Raw genomic sequence first — 16,501 nt, 5'->3', positions numbered from 1 at the left:
GGAGGGTATAAGGCTTCTGTGGCTTGATTGATTTAAGGTAGAATTGGTCAGTCAGATGCAGGAGTCAGAGCACTGGGTCTCTTCAGATAAACAGAATCTGTAATTACAAGCCAGTTCCACAAGTTTAAGATTACTTGCAGATCTAAAATTGTAGCTGTATTGACAAGTAAAAAGCTATCAATATATTTTCCTCCTATTTCATAAAAGGCACAAAATTTGAGAATCTTCTCTTTGCTTTGTAAACACGATTAAAGATGATTGGGAGGGATAAAGTACAAAGGTGGCTTTCTAAGTACCCGTTCCATTACAGGAAAAAACCCTCAAAAACTCTCAGAACTTTTGCTCAGACAAGTCTGTTTTAATAGGCATAATGTACAAATCGCTTTGATAACCATATTCCTTCACTACCTTTATATTTTGAAGTATTCACTCTAGCTTTAATTTTATTAATGTATTTCTTTTATCTTTCATCTGAATAGTGTTCTGTATGTAAAGTGACCAAATGTGATTAATGATGAATAGATTAAGATGGGACAGGGTGTTTGAAAAATGACTTAAGTAGTGCATGTAAGTCACTGGCTATAGTCCCAAAATGCAAATTCTGGTTAAGTTAATGACTGGAAAATCATGATGGCACTAGTGTGTGAGTTCTGCATTATTTGAAATTGCTTTATAAACAATAAATAATTAGCATTTTACATTGGGACTAGTTAATAGTATCACACGCTTAATTATTTCTATAGGCATTGGTATTTTATAGTCAAAAGTATAAATATAATTGACTTACTCGATTATAATTTTTTGCTGTCCAGAGTTTGTAACAGTTTTGCCTTGCAAACAGCATGCTGAAGTTCATGTCCCATTAAAGGTTGGTACTTTATTAAAATGTGTGGAATAATCTTGTTTGCAATAGGCATGTCTGGTCTTTTTGCAAAGAAGATTCTGAACATCCTTTAGGTTGGGATTTCAGGAGGGGGAAATTTGTTAATATGTTCACTCCTGCCTGACAAATGAGCATTATTGTCATTGTGGGTGCACATTTCCACTTATCCTTTTTGTAGCTGGAAAGCTTTATGAAAAATAAATTAATAATGCATACTAAATTATGTCTGCAAGAGACATTTATGTATATATTGCTAGCTTCAAAACTGATTAGATTTACATTTCTTTAAAAATGATTTTTTTTTTTCTCGCACATCCATAATGCCTTTAGAATGCACTGCATGATAGAAAAACGCAATCTTGATTTCAACTGAATACCTGGAAGGAGTGTTTTTTTCCCCTATTAATATGTGCATGTGTTCCCCTAGAGTTTGCGTTTTTTTTCCTAAAAGAGACTTTTCTTGAATTACCCCAGCCCAAATGTATGCCTTAGGACGTGAAAAGCAGCAAAGTAGATGTCCTATTATCATAACTTGAAAGAGATCCATTTAATAATAGCCTGTATTAAACAAGAGTCTGCTAACTATACAGTAAAGGCTGGTTTTCACCAGAGAACGTAAACCATATGGTTTAAATGTAGCTAAAAATGGATGCAGCGTGGTATTTCCTTCCACCTCAGCCTGCAGTGTATTACTTAGATTTGCAAGGCATAGCCACCACTAGTACTTAACACTGCTGAAAGAGCCACCCTTCAAGGTTTTTTTAACCACAAAGAAAAGAGAAATATAGTAGCATCGATTGTTAAATCCTGGTGCTTGTTACTCACTGCCCGCACACAGAACATCATGCCTTTGTAGCGGTGAGGAGAGTTGGTATTTATCAGGGTTCAGAGCTAGTTCAGCCACACACTTGACAAATTATTTGTGGAATTGTTGTATTCACAGTCACTTAAATAAGAATCTGTCAACACAAGGCTGTGCTTTGTTGCAGCAGGTCTCACAGTTTTTCCTGCGCACTCAAAGAATGATGGATTGGAGGTAATGCAAATTCACTACCATTTTATATGCTGGTGCCTTCTTCATAGACAGGAAACATAGCTCAGTATCATCTTGTAAAATGCCTTAACTGTAAAGGCCTAGTTCAGTGTTGAAAGTGCTTTTTAAAAATGGTATGTTGGAACAGGGAAATGTAATTCAAATATTTTCCTCACGTCTCATTTTAAAGACTGTTGGAGCAGGTGTGCATTCAGATTTTCCCAGGCTAAGTAGGACATACGCTTATCTGTGTTTGGTAATTAAAACAAATCAATAAATACAATTATTTGATTTTATGGCAACTTAAAAGTTAATACTGCTTAACGGGATATTAAATTTAAAGAGCTCACACAGAAGAAAAAATGCCCATTTAGGTAACTCAGTCTGCATTGCTGATAGTAATTTTTTTAGTAAATTTATTTATCCAGCAAAGAATACATGTGTTAAAGCTCTATAACCAATCCCAAAAGGTATAGTTCAAAGGTAAAACCCACACTCCTTTGACAGAACAGAGCTTACAATAATACGTGAAGAAAATTATCTATGCTGGCATATATTTTTTTAGGTTGCTGTCCAAAACTGGAACGTTTTGCCCCAGATTAAAGGCAGCCACAAAACTCTTGCCACTTTCTACTCCAGCAGAAGTCGGAGCTTTTCCTTGCCTTGTTTCCAAACCTGCCACAGCCATGAGGGAGCACAGGAGCCCACCAAGAGCCTGGGACAGCACTGGGGAGGGATGGAGGGAGCTGGAGGCAGCCCTTGAGGATGTGGAAATGAATAAGGAGAAGTAATAGCATGCACTGGACGAGGCTTTTCTGGAAAGTTCTCATCGCAGTTGAATAAATGGAGTTATGGGCTATTTAAGTTGTATCTCCGTGCCTTTTTCTTTTTGATTGTTCAGGAAAATTGATCTTTCTGCACTAGGAAAAAGCTTGTCTGTGCGGGAGAGGGCTTTCTCAGAGGATTATTTCAAGTGTAAGGAATGAGCTTGCCAGGAGTTAAGGACAATCACGAGTCTTACCTTGTACTGCCTGAAGTTCAGGGTGTGTTTCTTTGATTTAGGATAATAATGGGGGAATTTTGTGATGTGCGTATAAAAATGTTTTTAAAACAATCAACAACAAATTTTTGAGAACAGACTTATAACAAATACTATTCACTTGGTTCAATGCCCTAATGGGAGGCCCAGATGAACACACTATTGAAACCTTTGTAGATTATAATAGGCCCTAGTGAAGTCAATGAATATATTTCTATACACTTCAGGTGGGCCAGCTTTTAACCTCAGACGCTCTGAGCCTTAAGCTTTCAACTTGGTCTGAGCAGGCACTCTAAATTGCAGTGCATGCTCAAGATGTAAGTATTTAGCTGGTGGGCCAATCTGCGCTGAAGTAAGCTGCCCTGGCATCCTGCTATCCATGCTGCTGGTTTACCTTGGTGCTTTATCTGTGGTAAGAGAACTAACGTGCGGTACTGTTTACTTCTGTATTGACTGAATGAAAGGAAATGGTTTGACATTGAAGAGCATTGCCTTTTATGTATATGTGCTGCCTGGCCTCTTTTTGTCTCCTTTCTGAGTAGTCTACTTTGACTTGCTCTGATTTTATGGTATAAAGTATATATTTCTTGAGAACCACTGAACAACAGTAATTTGAATTTCATGCATGTAAAGGGTGTGAATAGGTAGCCCTGCAGGGCAGCACCTCTGACCCTCCTCTTCATTCACCAACACATCCATCTGAAGTGCAGAGCAGGGAGCTGCCGCTCATGCAGGTATCTCTGCAGTGGTTATCTGCATTCAAAGTAGTATCTGCAAATGTTTAGTTGACTTTATTTTATTAAAAAATGCATGTCATACAGCATTGTTTAGAAATGAATCTCCTCCTATTAGACTCGCAGAACACTTATGTCCTCCTGTTCCTATTTGCCTTTAGCCATGACACAGGAATGCACTAGCAGGTATCGGCACTGTGGTACCTGCTGCAGAGACCAACGCCTATGCTGACGTGGTTGTTTGGGGCGCTGTGACCGCAGACACTGCTATGCTCCGTTGGAGAGGTTGGTCATGACGTCTTTGTTAGCTAGGCTCTCTTCAGCCTTGCGGGGAGGCGTCTGTGTGGCAGAGCCCCTGCGAGGGCTGCACTCTGCAGCCTCACAGAGTATTCAGACTTTTATAGTATTTCCTAGCAGCCTTTCATAGCATTTGGAAGCTCAACGCAATTTCAAAGACTACAGATTGACTTACAGTATGGGATATAGTATTTTCACTTGCGTCTAAAAATGCTGTTGTGTGGCCAAAAACTAAATCGCCAAGAAATCACACATGGTTCACAACACAGCTCTTTGATAACATTAAAAGTATACGTAATATTTTGAAATCACTGGCCAATTATTTCTAATAGTTTCATGATAATTTATGTAGAGAATCTCTCTGTTGGATGTGTTCCTGCTTTGGTCTAAATGTATTTTTGAACACTCTGTCAAACATCCCCATTTGGCACCTACTTTGTTTCACTGAATTTCTTTAGTATGTCCAGATCTCTTGCCAATGTATTTGCGGAACATATTTTGACAGCTTTGTCACCAAATTTGTTACTTCTTGTGTTTGGAATGGGTATCAAATTGCGGATGTTAATGTGTGTGTTTCCTTTTGGTATAGACTCAACTGGATAATACCTTTGTCTCCTCTGATGGTGAATATAATAAAGTGAGTGAATATATTTTATTTTTTTTACTCATTTCAAATGTTATTAAGATTTAAAAATTACAAACCTGTTATAAATTTATTGTTTTGGTTTTATGTTTGCAGCTAAAACCATCCTGAGCAGAATATCCTTAAACTTTAAAGAGTTGTGATCTCACATTCCTTACTTACTCAAACTTTATAATAGAAATAGCACATATGTGAAGGCAGTAGGTCCTCACACACACGCGTGTGTGTATATACATATATGTATAATTTTATTCTGATGTGCTTGGATTAATGAGACTATTGAATTTCAATTTGTTGTGCTCCTTTATAAAATAATCTTCCTATTGAGTTTATTAGAGCTGAATGAAAAAGGTGTATTTAAGGCTGATCATAATATTTTCCATCATGTTTTTCATAATATGGTATTTCTAGATTAAAAGAGATGACAAGATAATGCATGTTGAAATATAAATGTCTGCTTCATGGCTCTGCCACAGCGGCCAGAACAAGGGCTGCTGAGCTGGCCCACCCTGGGAGCCCTCTCAGAGACATGGCACCAGTTTGTGATGTTCCCAGCCACCTAAGTCCCTGCTATCCCCTGCAAATGAGCGCTACGCGCAGCCCTGCACCGGCTCAGTTTCCATGGCCAGGCACAGCATGGGGCGGGGACTCAGCCCTTACAGCCCTGGTTTCTGTGGGCAACCAGCATTTGCCTTTGGCCCTCGTTTTCGCCTGTACTGAGACGGTGATTGCCTACTGCGCAGCTGTTGGTGGCCTTTACCCTCTCTGGGTGCGTGTAGACCTAGATATCACCCTAAATCTGAATGAGTGAACTGGATATGCATGCTATTTTTCAAATATTGTCCAGAGAAATAGGCTGGAAAGATTTAATGAATTAGTTACCTTTGACAGCGGAGACTAAATGCGTTGTGGAGGACATATATTTTAGAATTCAGTTTAAATAAGGCTTAGTGGTTGCCATAGCTCCTGATTATTTTTACTCTGTTGTGGATAGCATATAGGAAATACTTTTGGTCACCCTTAAAGGTAATCTTGGATGTGGAGCACTGTGCAGTTCTTGGTGACAGCCCTTTCTCTGAAATGGCAGATTCTCCTAGGAACACTAGAAAACCTGTGCCTGCTTCTAGGCTCCTTTTTGGGCCACTTTCTAGCGTTCTTTAAAAGATGCTATTCATTCGGCATAGAGCTCTTTGATTTTTTTACTACTGGCAGATAGGTTGTTTACTGTGCTGAATAATACGTATCAAATAGGAAATGAATCCTGAAACAGCTGGTTTTGTTGCTGATAGTAAGTCCTCCTATTTTTTGAAATGTAAGGATTGGTTTTAAAATGTCAGCAATTTTTCTGAACTGATATATATTGCCTTTTACAAATATTTGATCAAAATTCTTAAGTAACAACAAAAAAATGTTAATTAATCTAACTATGTTGTATAAAATGCAGTTGTGAATCTAAAATATCTGTAGAATGGAAACCAGATTATTTTTCAAAGGGGACTGTCATGCAGTTACACCTTTAAGATCTGTACCTTAATTTCAGTTACCTGTGCAAACCTATGTATTTCTTTTTTTAATTTTAGATGGCAACTGCCCCATCAGTTCTATAAACTGAACTTAGATTTGAATGAGAAATAAATTTTTTTAAAATAAGTTTTTCTTTAATGTCTTAGAAAGAACATGATATATGATACGAATAGAAAACATTCCCAATACAGTTTAGTTCTGATTCTAATAATTAATTCTGGTCCTATGCAATAATATCTGATTTTTTGAGAAATTTCTTCCAGCTTATCTGGACAAGTTGAGACACAGACTACAGTCAGGGCACAGACACAATCAGGGCATCAGAAGCTCTTCCCCAAAAAGAAATTGTACTAACTTAAGATGACAAAACTGGGATGGCTATTCTATGTCTGTACTAGATATAGCATATATACTGCATTTTCGGGTAAATTATTTCTCAAGTCTGAAGCCCAGCTTAAGTGAGGGCAGCAATCTTGTGCCAGCTGCCAGCATTCTCCAGAGAAATAGGAGCAATAGGCCATAGAAACAGTCTGGTCATAACACACTTTTCTTGCCATTTGAGAAGAGAGTAACATAATAGCTGCTCTGCTAGTTTCATAATACCAAAGAATTTCCTAAAAAATAGTGGAGGCCAGGGCAAGGTGTGAAATAAGTTAAAATTACAAAGAACAGACTGACCTGCCATTGATTCAAATTTCTTTTTGGTTGGAAATTTTGCATTATAGAATATATATTTTGCTTACCAAATTTACTGTTGACTTCCTTTGTTCCATTGAAAATTGCATTTTTGCTGCTTGCTTGAACTTTTTTCACACAGTGATAACACAATATAAATCAAACACCCTAATCCAGACAAAGTAAATCATCAGCTGCTCTGCGTAATTTTGTTTGAGTGTTAGGGGAAGACTAACTCTTCCAGACAACTTCTAACAGATAGCTAAATATGCAAATAATTTGCTTATTAGAGGTGATATTTATCTAAAAACTCAGAAGAATGTATGCACTGAAATATATTTACAGTCATGTAAAAAATGAAGTGACCTGTTGGAGGCAGGCCTTAGCTCCTGAGAAGAAATGAAATGCTTAGGAAGGTTCCATGAAACACATGAAATTATTGTGTATATAAAAGAAGTAATAATGTCATCTGTTTTTTTTTTCTGTTTCCTGTTGATTGACTTTTATAGCTTGCAAACATTATGCTGGATTGTAAATTGCAATAAATTTAATCAAGAATTATTTTATTCAGCCTACTAATGAGGAATAATAGCGTATGTATCAATTAGACATGTCAATTTGTGTGAAGAAATAGATTTACAAAGGGATAGTAGGTAAAAAAATATCATTGGTATCAATTCACTTCATTATTTTTAATTTGCTGTGAATATTGAGTGCTTCCAACATAAAATCATTCCTCAATTAAAATAAAACAGCTGTACTCCTATCAGCTTTTCCTTGCTTGTTGTTGCTTACAGATTAGCAGTTGTCATTGGCTTCAGTCTCATGTCATTTCATTAATTTGCAACCATAAATGGGTAAAAAAAAAAAAAAATCTCTTTGGCAATATACTAAGTAATGTATATAAATCATTTTTTTCACATTGCACTGAAAGGGCAGAAATACTATAGAAGCAACATTTGGGGGATATCAGAAATGTGACAAAACCCTGTCCATTTCTGTTCTCCAGCATCAGCAAAGCAATAGGAGTTGTAAGCACTTTATTCATCTTGGCACTTTTTTATTACTCTAGATTCCCTTTCTTTTCCCCTAGGCAATTTCTAGTAAACTAGATCCCACAAATGTGTTACAGTGTAAATGAGAAGGATGAATTCTGAATTGGATTGGTTTGTAGCTTGCTTTCACTGTAGGATCTAACAAGTCCCTGTCCTTACTTTATTAGCAAGTCTGTGCTCTTTAGTTTTCCTTGATATCACTGAGCATGTTTGTGTTTTTGAGTGACATATGTAGCTCTGTGGTTGTCCTTATTTATCTTCAAATAGATCAAAAGACTGACAATAAAAGCACATTTATAGAGAGAAGCACGGCAGTTGCAAAAGCTATTTCTGCAAGCCCAGATGTGAAAATGTGGTGTATAATTTCTTCTGTTAACTTCTATTCTTCTAGTAGTAAGTTCTTAATGGCCTTACAAGGTTTTAAATTGGTCTACCTTACCTTGTTATCATTTAGCTATTATTTTAATGAAAAGTTTAAAAACATGTATCTTTTTAAAGGGGTGGTATATAAGATGTAAAAAGTATGCAGGAAGAATCAATAATTACATGTTTTATATTTTAATAGAAAATAATATTCTCTCTCAGATGACTGTGGTTTCAAGAAATGAAGGTAAGCTGTACTTCTGATTATTTTTTTTCTGCAGCTGGTGTTGCAGGTTTCAATACCTTTAGATCCTACTGACTGAATGCATTTTACCATGGTGTATTTTTATTATGGTTTTGTTACCAGTGAGAGCTTTTTGATAGAATCCCTAAAAGAGAATTCATGTCTGTAGGGAGACTGAACACATGGGATCTGAATCCTAGTTAACAGTGAATTCTCTATTACAAGAAGTAAAAGCTTATGAATATTTTCTTCAGCTCTGGAAGTGGAAGCTGACACTAGCTTGTATCAGAGAATTTTAACTAATGGTTATTACAATGCTCATCTGCTAATTTGCTTCTCCATAACTGGAATCAGTATGCTAAATACGAGTGAAGTTTTTGCAGCTCATGCTAAAATTTCAACTAGTCAAAGACTTATCTGCGTTTCACTATTGTTGAAATAATAACAGTTAATAGTAAATACATTAACTGTGTTTCTTTTTATTAATTAACTGAATTTAAGTAGAAGATCATTGCATAAGCTGAACACATCTTCATTTTTTGATAAATCTAGGGTGTTATTATTTAACACTGAAGATTTATTAGAAAAAAGGCTATGTATGTTTAATGCTTTACTTTTTAATAGGTATCTACATAATTCAAAACTGAATAAGAAATGTTGAAAATCATTGACATGCCTAACATATAGGTATGCTATTTGTAATCTATTACAGCATCTACACTGGGACTTGAGCTGATTAGTTTATCCCAGGTAATATATCTGTGCAATCTATTGCACCACATTTGATGCCAAACTTCTTGGGTGATGTTTGGAGAAAGAATTTTCCCAGATGTATAACAAACATAAGAAAGCTTTCAAAATTCTGGGAGAAAATGACAAACAGGAAATTTGTATCACAGGATTGATTGCTGAATTTCTTAAATTGTAAATAATTATGAGTTGGGATACTGTTATTTACAAATAAACTTTGTTTTTATCAGTATCAACAGTCATTGTCAATCATTTTTGTATTTCCTGTTCATATGCTTGAATCTTATTTAATGTTTTAAGTTGTCTGTGTTCTGTGTCTTGTTAGTGTTGGAGTTATGTTAGGCAATACGGTTACCAGTTTAACAAATATGACCATTGTTTTTATAGATATATGGGAAATTTGGCACTTTTAATGGGTGAACTTATTGCTGGAACATTTAAGAACAACAAGCATCAAAAGACTCTTTCAGCATACTGAGAGAAGCAGAAGTTAAAGGACAGCACTGATGAAATGAGACCGAGGAGGAGGCTGCAGCATCATTCACATGTTTATCTCGCTGCCGAGCTCCTGCCTTAGATCCCCAGTCAGTCACTCTCCAGGGATGCTCCTGGAGATCCAGCTCCTGCAGTTCTGTGACTCTTCTCCACTCCCTTTCTGCAAAGCTTCATTTCTACTAGTATCTGTCCTATTAGTCTCTGGTGCGGACTGGCAGCTGCCTGTGCTGCCAGACTACTGGCCGGGCACCTTAGCACAAGTCGTAATGCAGAACCTTGTTTTTGTTTCTCAGTGGAGAACCACCACCCACCATAAACTCGCACGTTATTCTCGCTATCGAGTTGATGCATATGTTACCTGACTGTTGTAGCAGCTAAACTTTAAAGTCACTTTATTATGACATTACCAATATGCAAGCTGGGTTAATGGGATAAGGAATGCGTTTTTAATCAAATCATCATAAAGAGAGGAAAAAATATTTTATTTTCTCTTTTAGGCCCTTGAAACAAACTCATCATCCTTTTTTGTGCAGTAGGCAGTATTCTTCAAATCAAAAGCAGATCTTTTAAAACCAAGGTTGAAGTTAATTTTATCAACCATGTGTCTTAGTACCTACCCTGTTTGAACATTATTTCTCTATGTGAAGCTATGACTAAGTTTACAAGCTTAGCAAGACCTTAAGTGACTTGCTTTATACAGCCATTCAGTATTGTCCTACACACCAACAATCCTTTAGTATAATAAAATATATGTCTTTGCTTCTTTACTAGAAGTTATAGAGAAGTATTCTGACCATCCAGCTATGAAAAGCACCATGACTGGTTCTGCCCAGAAGCTGCATGAATACATGTGGAGCAGAAAAGTTGCTCTTTATAGCCAGCTGTAAAATTCTTTCAAACCCTGTGAATGTTCAGCCTGAGAAGGCTTTTCTCACCGAGATATAGATTAGCTTCAGCATACCAGCCCTCAGCAGTATGTGTGAGTCAAGATTTTGCTCCAAGCCTGCACTTTACTGGTGAAACTCAGAGTCAACCAGTCCATTTCAAGAAGAAAAACAGTGTTTGGTTCCAGTAAGCTAACACAGAACGTGCTCCAGATTTGACAAAAGTTGTAATTAGTTGCTTTTGTGTGTTTAGTACAGTGCAAATGCTGTAAAATGTTTTTCACATGATGCAACATTGCCAGCAGATAATCATTGGAGCATTAAACCAAAAGAATTTATGTATATCCTACAAGCTAGGGGAGGATAAGAAAATGTAAACAAAAACTAACAGCTGAATTTTTCAGATGATACCATTGCTTTTCTTTTGTAAACTGATTCATTTTTAAATGTTACTTTTTGTCATTTTCTCTAGAAACTGATTAGAAAACCCTAAACTGATGTGAAAATGCTTTTGTTTCTGTCCTAGTTTTGACTGTGTGAATTTTTCAAACATTTTCAATTTAATTATGCAGCACTAAAAACTGCAATTAAACTGAATCTGCAATTGAAACTCCTCATTTTAGTTAACTGTCAAATTTACTATGGCATTGTGAAACAGAGGCCTTTATTATTATGAGGTGTTTTGGAAAAAATTACTTTTTAAACAGGAGAAAAATGTCATATCTCTCAGTCCTATCACAATGGGCCAACAATTTAAAGAGATACCGACCAATGAAGCTAGTAACTCTCTAAACGCAATGGAATTTGTTCCAGGTTGTGTCTTAAATTATTGGTATACCGCAAGTATGGACAGCATTGAATAAAGTCTTTTTTTTCATATTTAATCTGTTTTATGAAATGTGTTTTTCAAATGTAGGTGGAAGGCTAATGTTGCTTTAAAATAATCTTCTGATATCCTACTTGTCTTAGTGATATCTGACATGCCATGTTTTGCAGGATGCTATGATGCAATTTGATGGATATTGTGTATTATATGAGAGTGTACAAATCTTAATATCTCTGTTCCTCTGTTTTAGCATGTGATGTACAGCTCTGTGTACATAGAGCATCTCAGACTAGTGTCTCAGACTACCCTTTTCCTCTAAGCCCTAGGCATTTTTATCACTGTGCCAATAAAAGGAAAGGGATTTATGGGGTACTGCTTTTTAATTCATTCAATTCTCTGTTCATTGTGAGGTTAATGTTGTTGATCTATTTTTCTCTTGAAACAAATAAAAACAATATGTGCTGACACTGACTTTGACTTTTGACATGGGAGATAGAGGTCAACATTTAATTCTATATTTATAGACTATATGAACAATATTATCTGTATTAAAAACTGTTCACTCAGTCCTTGTCATTTTACAACTTAGTTCAGTTGCTTATACCACGTTGAACGTTTTTTTCAACTCTGATGAAGGCGCCATCATTCACAGTGCTACACTTAAGGGGTTGTCAGTCTTTCCATTAAAAAGACCTTTTTTCAGGGGTTCATAACTTGACTAGCTAAAAAAATTACACCAAGACTGACTTGGGGATTTATTTTAAACAAAATGTACATTAAAAAATACCCCAAACCCACAACCCCAAAAAACAACAAAGAACCCAAATAAAGGCGAGAGCTGAGTGGTTTGGCAGTGTTCAATGGCCATTTTTATTTAAGAAATTTATGTGATTTATCAAGCAGGTATAACACTGCCTAAATATTCATCCATTTCTTTCTTTCTGAAATATTCTTGATTGTTTATATTTATAAGAGGTGCTTGTCTGTCCACTAATAGATGCCTCATGCCCAGACTACTCAGAAATTGTATACTGGTAACACAGTTAGTGACATGATCATTGTAATCAATGTGCATGGTACAGCTGTACCTGTATAAGCCCCCTCATAGATGGACTTCCACTTCTGCAGACCATTTTGCTTCTCAAATGGAAATAAGCTCTTATAAGAAATTTTTTACTTTCAGGAAAGGAGAAGGAAGGACTATCCCATTTTATCTACAGTGGATACAGAGGTAATGCAGTTACGCATGAGCATTCCTTGTGATCTGGAACAGGACCTTCAGATCCCTGCGGCAGGTAAAGCTAAAGGGATTTCAGTGGGACAAATCTTTAGACTATCGATGCTGTTCTGACTTTCCTGGGTATAATGACCTTTGCTAATTTTTATGAGCTAAGGCCTGGCATGAATAAACATACTTTGTTTTATTCTTGTTTGCAGGATAAAGGCCCTTGGTGTACCTTATATTCAACAAAGAAACTGAATTATCAATGCAATTGTTATTAACCTGCATTTGTTTTCAGAGATTATCCAGTTTTCCTTTAGTCAATGGCAAGAAATTTGAGATTAAAGTTGTCTTCCAATGCAAACAGGCAGTAATATTTTCCATAGGTCACTTAGATGTTTTATCCACCTAAATATGTATTTCCTTGGTAGTAATAAGAGTTAAAAATTTGAATAACCCATATAGTTTGATCTATGTGTTTTTAAAATATCTTAGCATGTACCTTATTTATGTAAAAAAACCCCACCAAAATAGCTATTGCAATCTGTAAGTTTTCGAAATATGTGAGGTTTTATACTAACATGCATATACAGTGGTCCATACTAACTGCCAAGGGTGTTTTTTTTAAAGTAAGGTTTATAGAAATTAATATGCATTTTTAAAAATGTTCGGTAATTCATATATCATTCTTGGAAAGCAGAGAATCTACCACATTTTGTATGTGTCTATCTTAATAAGGGCTGTGAAACTGAAACATTGATGGATCATGTTACATACCATGCATCTCTGAAAAGTCTTTCATTAAAATGAACTCATAAAGACTCTTAGTGCTTGCTCCTCAGCAGATGGCAAGAGGTGTTTATTTGCCTTATGGAATTCTTTCTGTTTATATACAGAGAAACAGAGGGGACAACTCTGAAGGATCTGGCAAGTACTTGTAGGATTATTTAAAATAGATATCATTACTATTAGCATTAAAAGTATACAGGAGGTTCAGTTATAAGCTCTTTTTTCTAACCAGCTCTACCTTTGCATGGGAACTGTTCCAGATATTGGATTTTCTTGGAAAAAATAGAAATATAGCTTCCTGATGTGGAACCTGTGTGATGAAGAGTTTAATGTAGGGGCTTTTTTTAACAGTCAAATCTTTTATTTTCCATTCTGTTTCTTTCTTTCCCTCTCTCTGTCTGAGTCTTTGTTAAATAGCTCTTGCTCTATTTCTGGCACTTTTGAACTTTATTTCTCTTTCTTTGTCCTTTTTCCTTCCATCTGTTTGCTGGTTTCATTGTCTCTTAGCTGCCATTCCCCATTATTACATCCTTCAATCTGCAAATCCTCTCCCATATGTGCTCTTGTCCTTCCCTAGGCCTCCTGCCTTTTGATTTTTTCCAGATCTCATTTCCTTTTCACCTGATCTGGCTTTATTCAACTCTGCTCTTGTCTATCTTACGGCCTGTCTCAGGCCTCCCTTTTTCCTTCTGTCCAGTTGTGAATCCATAAACTAAACAAGACTTTGGCAGAAGAAGTCAACAAATGTGGTGTTCAGACCAGAACTTGACAGCTGGAAAAGGAAAAGGGGGATGCAAAAGCCAAACTTTTGATTAGACTGGTGTGAATACTTTTTAATGAATAAAATATTCACTGAATGTAACCTCTTTTCTGCTTTCAAAGTTTCCTGCAATGGATTGAGACATTCTGTATTTTATTTAGTTAATATTAGTTATTAATTTTATTTTAATATATTCCTGGTATGTTTGCAACAGCTTATGCAACGAATCATGCTTTGTACTGTCTTGGTTATTTGCAAGGATACAAAATGTTATTATTTAAATTCCTTGGTTGGGTGAATTACAGAACTAGGAATTGTGCAGATTGAAGATTTCATCAGTATAAAATTAAAAATTCATTATTATAGTTAGGGAATTATTCAAATTGAAATTTAATTTGTGATTTGAAGTTAGAATTTGTTTTTTCTAGAAAGACAATTTTAAGAACTGCCAAATATTATCACATCAAATTACCTTTTAAGTAGGAATGGACCAAATGTCAGTTATATTTGCCAAATTCCTCTAAAATTCCTGAACAAGGACTCTTACCAATTTGCAGACTGCCTGATCTTTCTAAGTTGTGTATCTTGCATATGTGCTACCTAAAAATGAAGCTTTAAAATGTTGTCGTAGTAATTGACTGGTTTTAGTTTTGATTAGCTTTGGTTTGGTTTGAGTTCTTTTTCCTGTGGTGCTTTACTGAGGAGGAATGCACTATGTTTGCAGGAATGCCTGCACAGTGGGAGTGTCAGCATATTTATATGTGTCAGGGCATGTTAGGAGTGCATGCACCTGTAAATAGTAAATATATTAAGACCATGTTACCCCTAACATGGCCATATCAAAAATATCTAAAGACATGCTGAATTTTGAATGAAAGACTAAAAGGATAATCAGGCATACCCTGTCCACAAAACTCTCATTAAATCATGTCCCATTCACCAGAAACAATTTCAAAGTGCCTGCTCTTACTTTAAATAAGTAAAATTAAAACCCCAACATTGTTTCTACGATAACAGTGTTTTAGTTACAGTTCCCAATTAAAAAAATAATTCCCCAGTCTGAAAGCGTCAGACTGGATTACATTCTCTGTTAAAGGAAGAAAAGAAAGAATCTACTGTCTGGTGACCTTTATTTTGGCTGAAGGCTAATAGACATCGAGCTCTGTAGAGAGAAAAATCTCCCAGGAAATGTGCATACTAATATTACTTTATTTACATTATTGTTTTCTAATTCAAATAAGAGTGGTATCAGTGCTATGTACGTGATTTCCCTGTACTGTTTTGTAGCTGAAGTTGTTGCAGATCCTCCCTCCTTTCCATCCCTGCTGCAGCCAGGGCCTTGGTGGGTGTTCGGGCATTTCTGCCTCTCGCTGCTTTGTCCGGAACAGGGGCAGGCACACAGCTCATCGCAGCCCACAGGGACTGGCATTCCTCTCTAAAAAGGGCTGTTACTGAAGGCCGCTGCTCCTCTTGCAGCTTCTTCCACCCCAAAGTATGGTTTAGTTCTCCTTAGAGAAAACTGAGCATGTCCTGGACGGGTGCTCTCAGGTTTATGTTTGTGGCTTATTTTGTAGCATAGGTTATTTTTCTTTGCAAAGAGTGTGCCTGGGTTGCAGCCAGTCTCTTTGCCTCATGCTGATGTGTGGATGCGGCAGAAACCAAGGAAAGGGCACAGGAGAGGCATCAACCTCCTGAGAAGACAGTCAGACTTCTGTGTTGACAGGAAAAGAGAACTTTTCTCTGAAGAATCCAGCTATGACAGAGAATGGGGATGGGCTGCATTGAGGAGGAAGAGTTGCAGGAAATCGTTAGTGCTGGTGAGAAGGAGGCGAAGAGATCTGCCCTGGAAGGACAAAGTGGATAAGGGGCCTTGCCTATTTTGAAGGGTCCCTCCTGCAAGTTGTGTTTGGGTGCAGCCTACCTACTGAGATTCAGATCCCTTCTCTGGTGGTTATTTTAACATGTGCAGGTAGATTCACGTCAGAGTTTCACCAAGACAAAATCATTTCACTATCCTGCATCATATAGGAGTTTGAGTGGAATAACTGGTGGAGTCATATTTCTGGGATTTTTACAGGAAAGTGGTAAATACATGTCCCTCATGTTAGTATTTCCTCCTGTCCTTGCAGACAGAGGCTCTCCTCTGTTATGATATTGCCACAGGAGTTCCCTCCTGAGTGCCTGAGCAGTCTACATTGTGCCATACCTTGCTGGCTTATGATCTCCTCTTGCCCATGTGTAGGTGAGCATCAGGTGAGCATTGTGTTTCACTAAGCAGTGATGCA

The sequence above is a fragment of the Gavia stellata genome, chromosome 15 (genome assembly GCF_030936135.1).
Source record: "Gavia stellata isolate bGavSte3 chromosome 15, bGavSte3.hap2, whole genome shotgun sequence".
Lineage (NCBI taxonomy): Eukaryota > Metazoa > Chordata > Aves > Gaviiformes > Gaviidae > Gavia > Gavia stellata.
The sequence above is the reverse complement of the archived record's forward strand: the minus strand, read 5'-3'. Positions refer to the sequence as shown.